We start from the raw sequence: 15,959 nt of genomic DNA, 5'->3' as shown, positions 1-15,959 counted from the left end.
GAGACCATATCATTACTCTCATCTCAATGATAGGGAAGTCTATTCTTAGGATTTAGGAACTTTAAAAGGACTATAATCCCCTTCCACTTCTTAATGAAAAATTTATCTCTCTTCTTTTCCTTGTTTTTCATTTTCTTATTTTAATCCCCGAGCTCTCTTTGTGATTGTGACAAAGATAAGTAGGCCCTCTCTATCCTAGAAATAGTGGCTCCTTGATTTTTCTAGTCCTCCATGTATTTTTCATCATTACACTGAGAAATATATGAGTGATGGGTGTTGGATGAATCTGCCAGCATCGTAAGCAATCCAGCCACAAGCTCCTTAAATGCCCTCATATCAACTGAGATCTCTTTATAACGACACTATGGATGAACAACAAGAGTCAATGTCCTCATCTATCGACTTGCCTAATTCTATTTATTCATTCTTTTTTTTCTTTCTCTTACTAAGTGCTTCTTCACCCTGAGTCTTAAGAGGGTAAATGGGGATCTTTGAGACCACCCTAGTATCTTTGAGGTACTTTTCAACCCCTCTCTCCTACAATGATCAGTAATCTAGGATGTGAATAAAAATAAGGTGCCACCTTTTAGCTTGAAATGTTACATGTCTAGAAGAATAAGACACCTAATATTCAGATAAAGTTAATCCAAAGTGAAAGAAATCACCCGGGCTCTCACAATAGGGACTTAGGTTATATTTATTCATAGAGAGATCCAAAAACAGATGATAGCCAACCAAATACAAGCCTTAACTATAACATCTTGAAATGATATCCCAATCTTTATTGTGGCCCATGGGACCTCTCTTCTGGTACACAACTTATCAGCTAGACAGATCGTAGGTTTATATAGTTTTAGGTAGTTTTGGGTAGCCTATATAATACATTTATCTGCTTTGCTGCAAGGTGAACTTCCTTCCCTCGAATTCTTATAAATGGGCCTAAGATAGACACTACACTAAAACTTTAATTATAAAAATTTAATTATAATGATATTCTATGTTACTAAAGTAAGATGATGGTGTGGTGTCTTGGAAATTTTTGGGCAAGAAAGGGACTTGAAAGATTTTTGGTCCAAGGCTGAAAATAGATGTATAGGCTACAATTGCAGGCCATTAAGTTGCAATTGCTCTAATGCGATCCCGCTAATGTGATCACAATCCTATGATTGCTATCGCAGTAACTGAGGCATCACCATACCAAACTTTTTGCAATTCAAAACATCCAACATCAATGCCTATTGGTATTACAAAGAATTTTTTTTAATTATGAACATAAAACATTGTCCCTTGATGTTTGATTCTACCCTTAAAACATGGGAAAACTAGTAAGAACTTCGTTCGGGCATTTAATCAAACACTTGGTACATTGTATTTTTATCGTTTTGACTAATTTTTGGAGCTAAAGACATGCCCAACTGTGTGCACACCAAAATCAGTAGACAACCATACTAACAGTTAAAATTGCACTAAGGATTTTGCAAGAAAATCATTGTTTTAGTTCATTCCTAAGACATAAGTTATAAGGTCTACTCATAAGCATAAAACAAAAATTTAAAGCACATACCAAATTAAGAGATGTAAAGGGCATGATTATGCACTTTTAGATGCTCAAAATACCCTAGAAACTAGTTGAAATTTGAAGGTTATTTAAAGAAGTGTGGGAAATTATGGGTGCCAATTCATTCTTAAAATAGGCATAATTGCGATTGTAGTCAAAGTTCCACAAATGGGGTTACACGACAATCATGATCATGATAGAACATGTATTGCGATCAAGAGTGACTAAGGCTAATGTTTGGTCGTCGATTTTCCCTTGTTAAGACAACTACTCAAATGTACCACACTTCCCCTTTTCTCAACCATATTCCAAACACTTTGTAGCACCAATATTTCATAGATTAATCACAAAAAATAATCAAACCAACTCTAACTATTAAAATTGAAAGGACATGGGCCACTTTCATGGCATTGGTTGGTTGCCTCACACCTAGCGCCTAATTTTTCATCGCGAAACCACTTTTTTCAACTTTAAAGTTGGATACTTGAGGGACCCATCATCCACTATCCTGTCCAAGACATCAATTATGGATAACATTTGTAGTTTAATTTGTTTTTTTTTATCAATTTTACACACCCAAAAGGAAAATTGAACATTTTCAACTCAGAACTTTATTTTGCATCGCTCCATATCAACAAGTTTTCTCTTGATTGCAAAAAAAATTTTTCCAATGATAATAGGTATTTCTTTGTCGAATTCACAATCTATCACCACGAAGTCCATTGGCAAAATAAAATGATCAACCTTGACCAAGACATCATAAAAAACTCTAACTGATTTCTTTATAGAATGATCAACCATCAAGAGGTCATTATTGTTGGAGTAGGAGTTCTTAAAACAAGTCTTCGATCAATTTCTTATGCCATGAGATTGATGCTTGCACCAAGGTCACACTATGATTTCTCAAATTTATGTGTCCCAATTGTTTAAGAGATTTTGAAGGATCCTAGATGTTCTTTCTTTTTTGCCATAACACTAGTCATGGTAGAACTACAACTATTTGAAATATTGTAGTTTTGAACCTTAGAAAATTTCTTTACTTTGAGCATCTTGAAAACGTAGGACTTAAGGGCATTAGTCATATGATATAGCTATGTTTAGGGTCCTTGGTTGTATGATACTCATTATGGTTTTTATCCAAGGTATGAATGGACATCATACTAGTCATATGTTTGGGTATGAGAGGTATAGTTTCCTAATCGTATGATGTCCTATGTCTAGCCTAGATGATTTTGTCTAGGGTACTATTACTGGGTAACAAATCATATAATTGGATACGAGTTAGGTCATGAACTAATATTTTTGATAGAAATGAAATCCAATATGTTATCTAAGGTACTAATAGTGTGTACCACTCATATTTTGGGTATAGGAGTTAGGGGGACTCATACCCTCTTATGCTTAAATTTTTTAGCTTTTAACCTGAGCGTATTTTAGATATTTCCCACCCCAAAACGTTCATAACCCATGTCTTACAACACTTTATAGACTCTTATAACACGCTTTGAAAGACTAAATCACTCCATAAAGTCTCTATAAAGACTTTCTTGATGATTGGGCTTGGGTTTCTACGAGGTGTTCATCTAGAGGCTCAAAAGTCAAGTTATTTCATTGAATATTCATGAATAATATATGTGAATCTTCCCTCATTGTTAGTTCTGAAATATCATGTGTTTTAAACAATAACTATGATTTATTAATGGTGGTTTCAAAAACAAATGTTGAGGGTTTTGTTGCGTCTTGTTGAGTAATGGTTATTCTTTGTTTTAATTATGTTTATACTTGTTTCCATGATGGTTTTTCACATGTGGGTTCTTGGTAATTGTGTCTTCAAAATAGGGTCATGGTTCACCCTAAACTTCATGGTTTTTACTTTGGTTTTAGTTATAGTAATGGAATGCCCTCAATGTTTTTGTGAAAATAGCTAAGAGAATAAACTAGTCATATGTTAAATAGTATTTTGAACTAAGTCATTAGGCTAATGGATATGTGTAACACCCTGAGATCCTATCCCGATCAAGGTGATCCTGAAGCGCATGAAGTCTACCCCTTTGAGTGAGCACTCTACATTCTCGTATTCTACAGCTTGGCTCACCACACCCAAAGAACATATCACTACCAGTTCTACACATATATTAGTAGCGCCTTCCACACTCTCCACAATGCGGATGGGTATGAACACTACTAGTAGTACTGGAAGGGGCTTTCTATTGGTGCGAATCTCTACCCCTCTAAGCTAGAATTCTACACTCTCGCAACTTGTGGCCTAGACAACCAAATAAAAAACACTCCCTAATGTTGGCTCTACATACACCCCTGTATTGCCTACCACACTTTTCGCAACACGGGTAGGTAAGAACACCCATCCCACGACCTAGGTACTTAGATCTTGATGCTCCCTCTCGACTAGAATTCTTAGGTTTAGGTACCAGTGCCTGGACTAATAGAGGAATTGGTGATAAGGATCTCTGATGGAATTAGGAGCAGTTACTACCCCTTAATCTTGACGTATAGTTATTGGTTCTATTCCTCTGATCCATTCTATGCTCTCTTTTCTCATTCTGCTGAGTGTCAGTTAAAAGCCTAGATATTACAATATTCTGCAAACTATTCTGAGCAGCTGTTGCCTGAGCTAAGGTAGTGAATGTACCTCTGAACTTTTCATGTAACACACTCTCATTCTCAGGATCTACTGGCTGTGGGTGACCATGGACAAAATCTCTATGAGAAAGCATACACTATAAATGAAATAAAAAAGTGGATTAAACTGAGGATCAAATCAAGGTTATGCTCACTCGCATAACATGAACAACGAAAGAGGGGAAACTACTCCTAAGAACATCTTGTAGCCTTTTGTACATAAATGTGGTGTGCAACACACCCATGCACAACACTCTACAAGATGCGGCTTTACAGACTCCCTAGGATAATATTGAACCCTAGTCTCTAATACCAAGTTTTTAACACCCTAAGATCCTATCCCTAGATGTCACACGGTGTTTATGGACCCGAAGGACCACAAGGTAACCCTTTTCTAATATCTGTACCTATACACTGTATAATATTTGAAATAAATGCAAAAATTGGCAATAAGGTTCAACACGTCTATAAATACTAAAAACTAAAAGCTGAATACTAATACATCAACATCCATCTGAAAAGCCTCTAAACTGTCTGAACTGTAGAGTTGATGGGATAGATCACCAACTAACTCCGTCAACTGAGAAATATAAACAAAATCAGATGCAATATTAATAAATTGAGATTCGTCCTCAAAAGAAGAAGACTCACTACTACTGCTGCTGACTGGGACTGAACTATTGAGGATACTCTAAATCCTGTGCCTATAAACCTATGGTGCAAAATAAAAGACCATAGCACAAATGCGTCAGTACAGGAATGTACTGAGTATGTAGACGAGGTAGGCTAATGTAAGGGATAATACATGAATAATATCTAATTTGGATAATCATGAAGATGCCACACAAGAACACATACATGAATGCACACACCATGAACACAATCAGCATGACTCTAGATGTTAAAACTCGAATACCACTTTACTGTAGACTGAACTCACTACTGACACTGATATAATGAATCACTAACTCAACTAATACTGTTAATTGAGGATCTGTATATATTTACCTCAAGGATAGAATTTTGAGCTTACTTCTTTTGATTGACAAGATTAGATATCAACTTTTCTAATGGATGATAAGAAATATGATTATATCTAAATATGACAACAAAAATACTCAATAAAAATATGATAGTGTGATCAATCCTATTTAACTGCATATCTTTAAATACGATATCAAATAAATTTATATTAGACCATGCCTATCTGTCGGGATGGTCCATGAATCAATGGAATTATCTGAGTTTTTCATAGAGATGATGACTGTATATGACAGTCCTGATTTCTGGAGATTTATACTAAAAATAAAACTAAATCTAAAATTATGGGAAATATTCATATAACCGACATACCCCTACTATCTCTTAGGGGTCCAACCACTACCCTTGGTTGAGAGGGTGCCAATATTGTGCCATGGGTAAAGACATTATCTCTTGTTTAAGGTAAAGCTCTCTAGCTGTGAACCTTAATAGGTAGACAAATTTTTCTGTGCTGGCTATGCAGTTCTGCAACATAAAGATTGCTTCTAAGAATCACACCCCCTACTAGCAGTTGAGTTCCCAACCTTGGGTTCACTCGGTGCTGAATCCTACTCCTAAATGAAAAATCTTGGTTGATTATTAAACTGTACACAACAAGCTGAATCTGTTATTGATCATGTGTCTCAAAAGATTTGAATGAGTTACGGTGAGATTACTTAGTTCCATTTCTGACGAAAAAGGTATCAAATCATAGTATCTAACTGACATTACAGAGCTTAAATAGATTATTCAAATTACTTCTGAAATTAAAATTGAATCATTTGAATACTATTAGATCTGATCTGATATACATGACTGGGGATATATTACTAGTGATACGGAGATTACGGAAATAACTGCGATTACTGAGCTTTCTTAAGATCTGCAATTGTCTTAGGATACAGAGTTCTATTGTTCATTGAGATCTGAGAATCATGACTCGACTGGAATTATCAAACAACTGACACGGGCTCTAGACAATAACTCTATTATTGGGTATAAATACCCAACGACTCGATAACATAAAAGTAAAACATATCATTCTTGCATCATCACGATTATCCATTCATCATCACAATCATTCATTCATCATCTCAACCATTCATTCATCAACAAAATCATTCATTCATCTCTCCAAGTAATTAGGAATCATAACATACTTTCCCCCTCAAATATCCCTAAGGCATCACATCAAACATTTAAGAAACATAGGCCCCTATTCATCATCATAATCACCAAAGGGTCTCTTTCAGCATCTCAGAATAATAATCATATAATAACATACGAGAAATATGATATTAGATCGTACTCCATTCAATAACGTTTTACCTCAACTATTTCATACCTTTATCAGTCTTGACATATGTATGGATATTACATAGCTTGGGGAAACTTTATACTATCAAGTCATAACTTACTTGCTAACCACGTGGCATACATTAAAAACTTAGCATATATCAAAGAGCACATAATTGGGAAATTTACTACAATCACATCTCCACTTGTTCACTAAGGTCCTTCAACAAAAATTAGATATGCATAGGTTCACAATTATTTGGGGATTTCCTACTATCATTGAATAGTTCATTCACTTGGGCCTTCCATCAAACACTAGACATACATAGACTAGCTCACAATTTGGGGCTTCCTATTAAACATACTATAGTGGCCCAAATGTTTCTCCTAAACTTCTATCAAACCTATGGGAGACATTATCAGCTTATTAAACCAATTCTATACCCAAAAGTCAGGAACACATCATATAGAGAGCAACTTCAAGAGGGTTTAACACCCAATCTCCCCAAAACAAAGCTCACAACTTCTCACTCACCAAAAATATCAAATTAAGGTTTCTTTCCAAGATCAAAACCCATATTTCTTCTTCAAGAAAAATGAAGAGTGATTAAGAGAAGTCAAGAAATCAAGAATCTCTCAAAGAACCTTCAAGAAATAAGTTTCCCCATCTTTTTATCCAAGAATATCAAGCACCCATCTTTAAAGTTTAAAGATTTTATGTTTGTGAAATTCCCTGATTTGTATGAATTGAAATTGATGTTCCATGTGTTGTTGAGTTTGGATTTATGTTTGTTTACAAGATTTGTGAGCTTTAACCTTTGTATGTGGAATTCCTGTGATGTTGATGATAAACCCTCTTAAAGTTTCTCTCTATGTTATGTGTTCGTGACTTTTGGGTGTAGAATTGGTTGAATAAGCGGATCATGTCTCCCATGGATTTGATAAAATCTTAGGAGAAGCATACCGGCCATTATAGTATGTTGAATAGGAAGCCCAAAATTGTGAGCTAGTCTATGCATGCCTATTGTTTGATTAAATGCCCAAGTGAATGAATTATTCCATAATAGTAGGAAATCCCCAAATAAGTGTGAACCTATGCATGTCTAGTGTTTGTTGAAGGACCTTAGTGAACAAGTGTAGATGTAATAGTTGTAAATTCCCCAATTATGTCCTCTCTGATATATGCTAAGTTTTTAATACATGCCAAGTGGTTAGAAAGTAAGTTATGACATGATAGTACGAAGTTTCCTCAAGCCATGTGATATCTAAACATATGTCAAGACAGATATAGGTATGAAATAGTTGAGGTAAAACCTTGTTGAATGTAGTATGATCTAATAGTCTATTTCCCCTTTGTTATTCCATGATAGTAGGAAATCCCCAAAAATCTATGTAATGTATGCCTAGTGTTTGATAAAATACCCTTTGGTGATTGTAATAATGAATAGGGGCCTATGTTTCCTCAATGTTTGATGCGATACCGTAGGGATTTTTGAGGGGGAAAGTATGTTAGGATTCCTAACTACTTGGAGAGATGAATAAATGATTATGATGATGAATGAATGTTTATGATGATGAATGAATAATTGTGATGATGAATGGATCATCGTGATGATGCAAGAATGTTTATGTTTTACTTTGATGTTATCGAGTACTGGGGGTATTTATACCAGACTATTGAGATGTTATCTATAGCCCAGGTCAGTTCTTCGATAATTACAGTCAAGCGATGATTCACAAAACTCAGTGAACTATAAAAATCTGTATCCTCAGACAATTGCAGAACTTAAGAAAGCTCAGTAATCTCAGTTATTTTTGTAATCTCTATATCGCTAGTAATCTAGCCCTAAACCTTTAAATTATCTTAGATCTAATAGTATTCAAATGATTCAATTCTAATCTCAGAAGTTATTTGAGTAATCTATTCAACCTATGTATCGTCAGTCAGATACCATGATTCAATACATTTTCCGTCAGTTATAGAACTAAGTAATCCAGCATAACTCATTCAGATCTTTTAAGAAAAATGATCAGTACCAGATTCAGCTTGTTTTGTACAGTTCAAGAATCAACCCAGAGTCATTCAATTAGGAGTAGGATTCAGCACCGAGCGAACCCAAGGGTGGGAACTCACCAGCTAGTAGGGGGTGTGATTCTTAGAAGAAATCCTTGTGTTCCAGAACTATGTAGCCAGCATGGAAATAGTTGTCTACCTATTTAAGGTCACTGCCAAAGAGCTTGACCTTAGAGAAGAGATAATGTCTTTACCCGTGGCACGGTATTAACACTCTCCCAACTAGGGGTAGAGGTTGGACCCCTAAGAGATAGTAGGGCATGTTGGTTAGATGAATACATCCCACAATTTTAGATTCAGTGTCCTTTTTAGTATAAATCTCCAGAACTCAGGACTGTTAGATATAGTCATCTATCTCTATGAAGAACTCAGATAGTTCTATTGATTCATTAACCATCCCGTCAGATAGGCTTGGTCTCATATACAGTTATTTGATATCATATTTAGAGATATGCTATAAGAAAGGCTTGATCATAGTATCAAATTTGTATAGAGTATTCTTATTGTCAGATTCATATATAATCATATTTATTATAATCGATAATAGCTTCTGGAATCATCCATTCGAAAAGTTGATCTCTAATCTTGTCAGTCAAAAATAGTAAGCTCAGAATTCACTCCTTGATGTAAATACATCTGGATCCTCAGTTAACAGTATTGGTTAAGTCAGTAATTTAGTATCTCAACGTCAGTAGTTAGTTCAGTCTGTAGTAAAGTGGTATCCTAGTTTTAGCATCTAGAGTCGCTGTAATTGTGTTCATGGTCTGTGCATTCATTTATGTGTTCTCATGCAACATCTTCATGATTATTTATTTTAGATATTGTGCATGTATGAGCCCTTGTATTATCCTACCTTTTCTACATAGTTACTACATTCTTGTACTGATGCATTTGTGCTATGGTGTTTTATTTTGCACCATAGGTTTAGAGGCATAGGGTCTAGAGTATCCTCAGTAGTTCAGTACCAGTTAGTAGCAGTAGCAGTGAGTCCACTTCTTTTGAGGATGAATCTCAATTTGTTAATATTGCATCAAATTCTATTTATATATTTCAATTGACAGAGTTAGTTGGGGACCTGTCCCATCAAAACTCCACAGTTCAGATAGTTTAGAGGCTTTTTAGATGGATGCTGATGTATTAGTATTCATCTTTCAGTTTTGACTATTTATAGATGTGTTGAACCTTATGCCCAATTTTTGCATTTATTTAAGATATTATGCAATGTATAGGTACAGATATTAGAAAAGGGTTTGCTTGTGGTGCTTCGGGTCCATTAACACCGTCTGATGTCTTCAGATAGGATATCAGGGTGTTACAATATGAATGGTAGGTGAAAGGTTTTCTGAAGGCCTTATTGTCCATGCAATGATTTAAATAGTAAACTTGGTGGATTAATTTGCTAAAATGGGTTTGACTCCATAAATATTAACTTGACTTATGTCTCTACTTTAAAATTGGTTCATGTCCCTACACTTTTAATTGAACTTGTGTCTTTGTTAAGCAATGGGTTTAAGCGCCAAAGTCAAATGGAAGACTGGTTTATTAGAAATGCAATGATTTAAATGGTAAACTTGGTCGATTAATTGGCTATAATGGGTTTGATTCCATAAATATTGACTTATGTCTCTACTTTAAAATTGGTTATGTCCCTACAGTATTAATTGAACTTGTGTCTTTGTTAAATAATGGGTTTGTGTGCCAAAGTCAAATGGTACGATGATACCAAAAAATTTCCTTTGGTAGGTAACTTTCTTAATGGCTATGTATGTTCAATGATGGTTTTAAATTTTACTCTAAAGCAGGATGTGTAGACTAGGTATGAAAGTCGAGTCTTAAGTACTAACACTAGCAAGTGTGCTAGCCTGTGTGGGCATCTATTTACCAGGACGTTCGAACCCCCCGAATTGAAAAATGAATGGGAGTATTATGTCCCCCATATTGTATACATTGGTGCTTAAGTGACCTTTATTATGCTGAGGGGTTTGAGTCCCCCATATAGACATATATAATTATGGATATTCTCTGGGTTGTGCAGCTTCACGCACTGAGCCCTTTAAGTAAGGAAAGAATTGACCCCATATATCCTGTCGGTCCCTTGTTATATGACAACTATGCTACACAACCCAGTTAATGTTTTCAAAGTTCATACTAATATTTTTTCCTATCTCGGATGGAATATATATGTGTGTTTGATAGTGCTCAAGCTACACCTCTCAATAAGAATGTAAGGAATCATTGTCAATATAAAACCCAACTAAGTTGGGGTCGAATCCCACAGAGACTATGGTGTGAACATAAGTCGTTTGCAATTTAGTCAATTTATAGTTGGATGTTTCCATAAAAAGGGGGGTTTTTGTTAATAAGTAATTGTTGGTCACTTTAGTTTAAATGTTTGTAGTCAATAGTTTATGAAAAACCAGAATTATGTTCACTAGGGGTTTTGGTACTTGATAGATGCTACTAGTGGTTCAAGATTCTCATGGTAGGTAGGACAACAAGTTATGTTTAACAAAGTTATGGTTAAATGTCTCTCGATCTACTTAAGCATTTAATTACCTAATACTCTCAGACTTAGGGAATTTATATTCACTTCCCAAATTTTACCTTAGGTTAACCAACCTTGTTACAACGCTGATTATTCAATGGAAGTTTAGTGTTTCCAAGTCCTTATTGATAAATCACTTCCCAATATATTTGATTACTTTCTCAAGTAAATCAAAGAAGGTTTTATCTATCCTTGCAACCAACAGACAATAATTAAAACATCAGAATCATCAAGGAGTCCTACCACCTTTTGAATCTTCAACACTCAATACCTTATCAAGACCTACCCCTAGATCCCTTAATTCAAGTTAAAGGAATTTAGCTACTTATGACATAATAATTGAAGCAACTAGATGAATTCATGATTTGAAAGATGAACTTACAAAAATATGAATAGAAACTAGAGATTCTCAGATTAAATCACCAAAGAAAATTCCAAAATAATGATGATATTCTCTTTAAAGTAATTGCTTTCTCAATCCAAAAGAAGAGAGAGAAAACTATCAAAGTATCGTGTCTTAAAACTCAGAGTTTAGAACTCTTAAGAAAACCCTAAATAAGGCTTTAAATAGTTCACCCTAATTATGGAAACAAAATAATAAAATTCAAAAATTCCTCAGATTAGGTGACGCCATTTGTGATAGCCTATCAGGAGGCTGACGACGTATCACAAATGTCATCATATTTCTTAATGCTTTTGGTACTCTCTGCCTAACGCTGATGAAAAATGGTGAAGCCTTACTAGCTACTTGATGACCCATCACAAATGTCGTCAAGGTTTTTCCTCTGCTCTTATGTTCTGCCTTAGGATGACGGTAATCTTGATGACTTATCAGCTTCGTAACCTCATATCAAAAAATTTCATCACAGCTTTCAACTTAGCCTAATTCTCTATCTACCATTGACGATGAAACTAATAGCTTATCACAAGATTGGCCACTTATCACAAATGTCGTCAGTCATACTTTATCTTTATTTACTTCTGATTTCAGCTCATTTGCTTCCATTCTTTTTGGTTCTCTAGCATCTGAGCTTCTACTGCAAAATCAAACATAAAGTAATCAAAATAAACCAAATTTGCTTAAGAAATCACAATTATTCTTAGTTAAAAGCCTTAAATATGTTAGCATTAGCTCATACATCAACACCCTCAACTTCAAACAATTGCTTATCTTAAAGCAACTCAGCACAACTAAGAGAATACAAAGCATATTTGGCAGTCAACCCTCCATATTATCTCAAAGCACTTTCACTATCTCTAAGTCTATCAATTCAAGTACAATGAAGAACACCAATGCAACACATAAGAATCAAGATATAGCATCAATTCAGATATAAAAACCGTGCATAGACAGGTATTACACTACCCGAACAAGTTAGTAACTAGCAATGTAACTTGTGTGCCCTCATACAAAAGAAATTCCCCTTATTTTATATGAGGAATTATATATGTAACCATGGGGAAAATCAAAACACTAACTCTCAGAACGAACTTCCATTCAGTGTATGCCTTATTTTCATTAACCCAGATATTCACATAGGTCAGCTAGGATAACTATAGGACTTCACTTAGGATTGTAATGTAGGCTAGTGGCTGGCATGATACTCAATGGTATTTAAAGTTTCTAAGATTCCTTGACACTACTCTAGCTTTTTGGGGTTTCACTCATTAGCCTTTTCCGCTCTTCTCTTTCCTTGGTCATAATTATTTAGGATGGGTTTAATCTTTTCTCAATTACCTATTGTTTTTCACTATTTTTCTATTTCTTGATCTTTTTCTCTTCACCCTGCTTTTTATTCTTTTTGTTTAATCTACCTTTCTTCATACTCATTCTATATCACATACCTCTATGATAGCCACCCTGAACTTAGGCCATTTGCCTAATTCACGGTGCATAGTGTCCAAGGAGGACCAGGGCCAAAACAAGTTCATTATTATCTAAATGAGAAGGTGACAAGTGTCATACAATGAAATAGGCTAATTATGCTCAAAACAGAGATCAAGAGATATGTACACATAGGAAAGGTCATTTAGGTTAAAGTGAGCTAATATTAAAACGGCGTATGATCCATTCCTAACCCCTATCCTTTAACCTAGGTGAGAATAACAGGGCAACTTCTGGCTTCCGTATATAGTGAGAACTGAGTAATATCTCACACAAACACTTGGTGCATAGATATATCGCACTCGACTACTCATTTAGTTTGTGCAGCTATTTAGCAATTACTATTATGTTACTAGAACTAATGCCACGCAAAGATGGACAGTGGTCATACATAAATGAAAATCACTCAGTTTAAAGTAGTAGACCACTTGAAGATGTATACAAAAATCACAAAAAAATTTAACTGCCTCAAGTACAAGTATTTCTCCTAGTTGACTAAAAAATTTTACAACAACAAATTTACCCTACACCCTCAACTTAAAATCAAATAAAATCTAAACTAAGGGTTAGAGTATACCTGGAATAGATAAATCTTGGGGGTCATGGGTTCCCGACCCTGCTGTCGTATCTCCATTAGGAGCCTCTCTTGGTTCTGGTGCATCTGGTCTATAAGTCTCTAAAGGCCTACTAGTAGATACACCTGCGGTTCTCACTCAGATGGTTGTCTCCCATCTCTCACTGTCTACTAAGGACTCAATTCTTTCCTTTTTCATGTCCTCCTTTTCAGACTTCTTTCTTACCCTCTTTTATGCTTATCTTTCTTTATCACTGTTGGGCCTTTCTCTCTTTCCTTTTTCTTTATTCTAAACTTTCATCATTTTTTTCTTTACTGGATCATTTGTGAGATAAAGCATCGGGATTTCTCCCTTAGAATCCTTATCTACTAGATCTAATGACACCATAACGTGGTTTTGTTGTAGCTTTCCAACCTCCCCCTTTACTTTGTCTAGGTCTGATCTGAATAATTCCATCTCTGACGCTGACCTCTCTCTCGGCTGGTCATTGAAGTGGATCTCTAATTCATCAATCCAGTCCAGAAGGGCCTTGTATGTCTCAAGTGCAGCCTTAACTTTTTTTTCAACTGCAGTTGTGAATTGCTTGGTAAAGATTTTAAGCTGAGCCTCACACCACTTGGACTGCTTTGCTACTCTCCTGAAATTCATAAGCTTGGAGGAAAATTCTGTTTTAGGCACTGTATTGCCATTGTTGCAAAAGTTGGAGGTACAGTTTCAAAATCAGGCATCTCTTCATTAGGTGTTGAACTAGTACCTTTTATCCGTTGATCATTTGGAATCTCTACACCCCTATCAAGCATTAGCCTTGGCTGATTTTCCTCATTTCGGATCAGATTGTGAGTCTTCCTGGCAAGAGGTTCCATACACAACCTTGTAATTAAACAAAGGAAAGGATATGCTATATCAGACCTCGAGACCTAAATTTTTATCCCTTCAGTGATAATCTCTCAAAAATTAAATTTAAGGTTTGCTAAAAAACTTGCGACTAATATTGCTCTATCATCCCCGAGGATATTATCACCATCTGTGGGCATCAACCACGTACTTACAATACCCCACCAAAATTTTTCCTTTGAAGTCAGGGAGGCCTTGAAGATCCTTTCACTTAGATTTTTTAGCCATTCCGGTTTTCCATTGGATATGAGTGTAGGAATCCAATTCTACTAATTTTCCCAATGCTTTAATCGGGCGTAGAAAGTAGGTGAATTGTCCTAAGGAGTAATATTCGGGCCATGAAAGAACCTATTAATTATTGCTTCAGAAACATCCGCTACTACGCCTTGTACAGAACCCCAATGCAACAAAGGATGGTCAACTACTTTCTCTCATTCTCTACACATGTTTTCCAAGAGAGCTTCGTAGTTTTCATAGAACTCCATAACTAGTGTAGGGAAAAATGAATTTCCTTCTTTTATAGTCAATCCCAAATCATAGCCACGAAATTTTTGCTGTACCTCTAGGTACCTGCTAAACCCCTTAGCGATGATTCTCTTCTTCTCAAAGATTGGCCTTTTGACAGCTATTCTGTTGGTTGTTCGAAGACCATCAAAGAAGATTTTTTGAGCTTTAGGAATCTTCCATCTAGTTCCATCTCAGACTTCAGGAATCTTGAATTTGACCATAGTTCCCTAAATCAGATATTCTTCATCATCTTGTGGATCAATATAGGGTTACTTAATTGATTGTCCCTCAGACTAAAGCCTCTCTAAATTAGGATGATCTGAATCATTCTCTTCATATTCATCATGTTCAGACTCTTGTTGCTCAGAGACCGTTTGTTCAGAATTTGTATCCTCAGATGTTTTTGGGTCAGTGTTACTTTCTTCACTCTTCTCCACCTCAACTGGTAGGGGTGGTGTAGTCTTTCTAGGTCTTTGCTTCTTATTTGGCTTCCTGAGTAGAGGCTCTTCCTCTTCATAATTAGACTCTTTGTAGAAGAGTATCCAAGGTACACTTCCCTTGGTCACTTTCTTTGTGGATTTTGCGTTCTTTCATTGGGGTGCCATTTCAAGACCTGATGGGATCCTTCAATGTGGTAACACGAGCAAGAGAAAATAGAGAGAGTTTCTTCATTTTGATTGCAAACCCACACATACAAGGAAACTTTTTTTTTTAAGTTGGAGAGACTTTGAAAAGGGTAGAAACTAAACCAATGATGTAAAAAGAATAACTTAAAGAAAATTAAAATTAAGTAGGAAGGTGAAAAGGCCATGTTTTAGGCCTGGTCGAGTCTTTTCGATTTGGCTCATAGTTTCAGCTAATGTTGGGCTTTTTATGATGACATTTTTGATAAGCCGTCACAATTTTGATAGCTTATCACAAATGTCGTGAGCCTTAATAGAAATTGCCTCAAAGCTGCTGTTTCT

The sequence above is a fragment of the Capsicum annuum genome, chromosome 7 (genome assembly GCF_002878395.1).
Source record: "Capsicum annuum cultivar UCD-10X-F1 chromosome 7, UCD10Xv1.1, whole genome shotgun sequence".
NCBI lineage: Eukaryota > Viridiplantae > Streptophyta > Magnoliopsida > Solanales > Solanaceae > Capsicum > Capsicum annuum.
Note: the sequence above shows the minus strand (reverse complement) of the source record.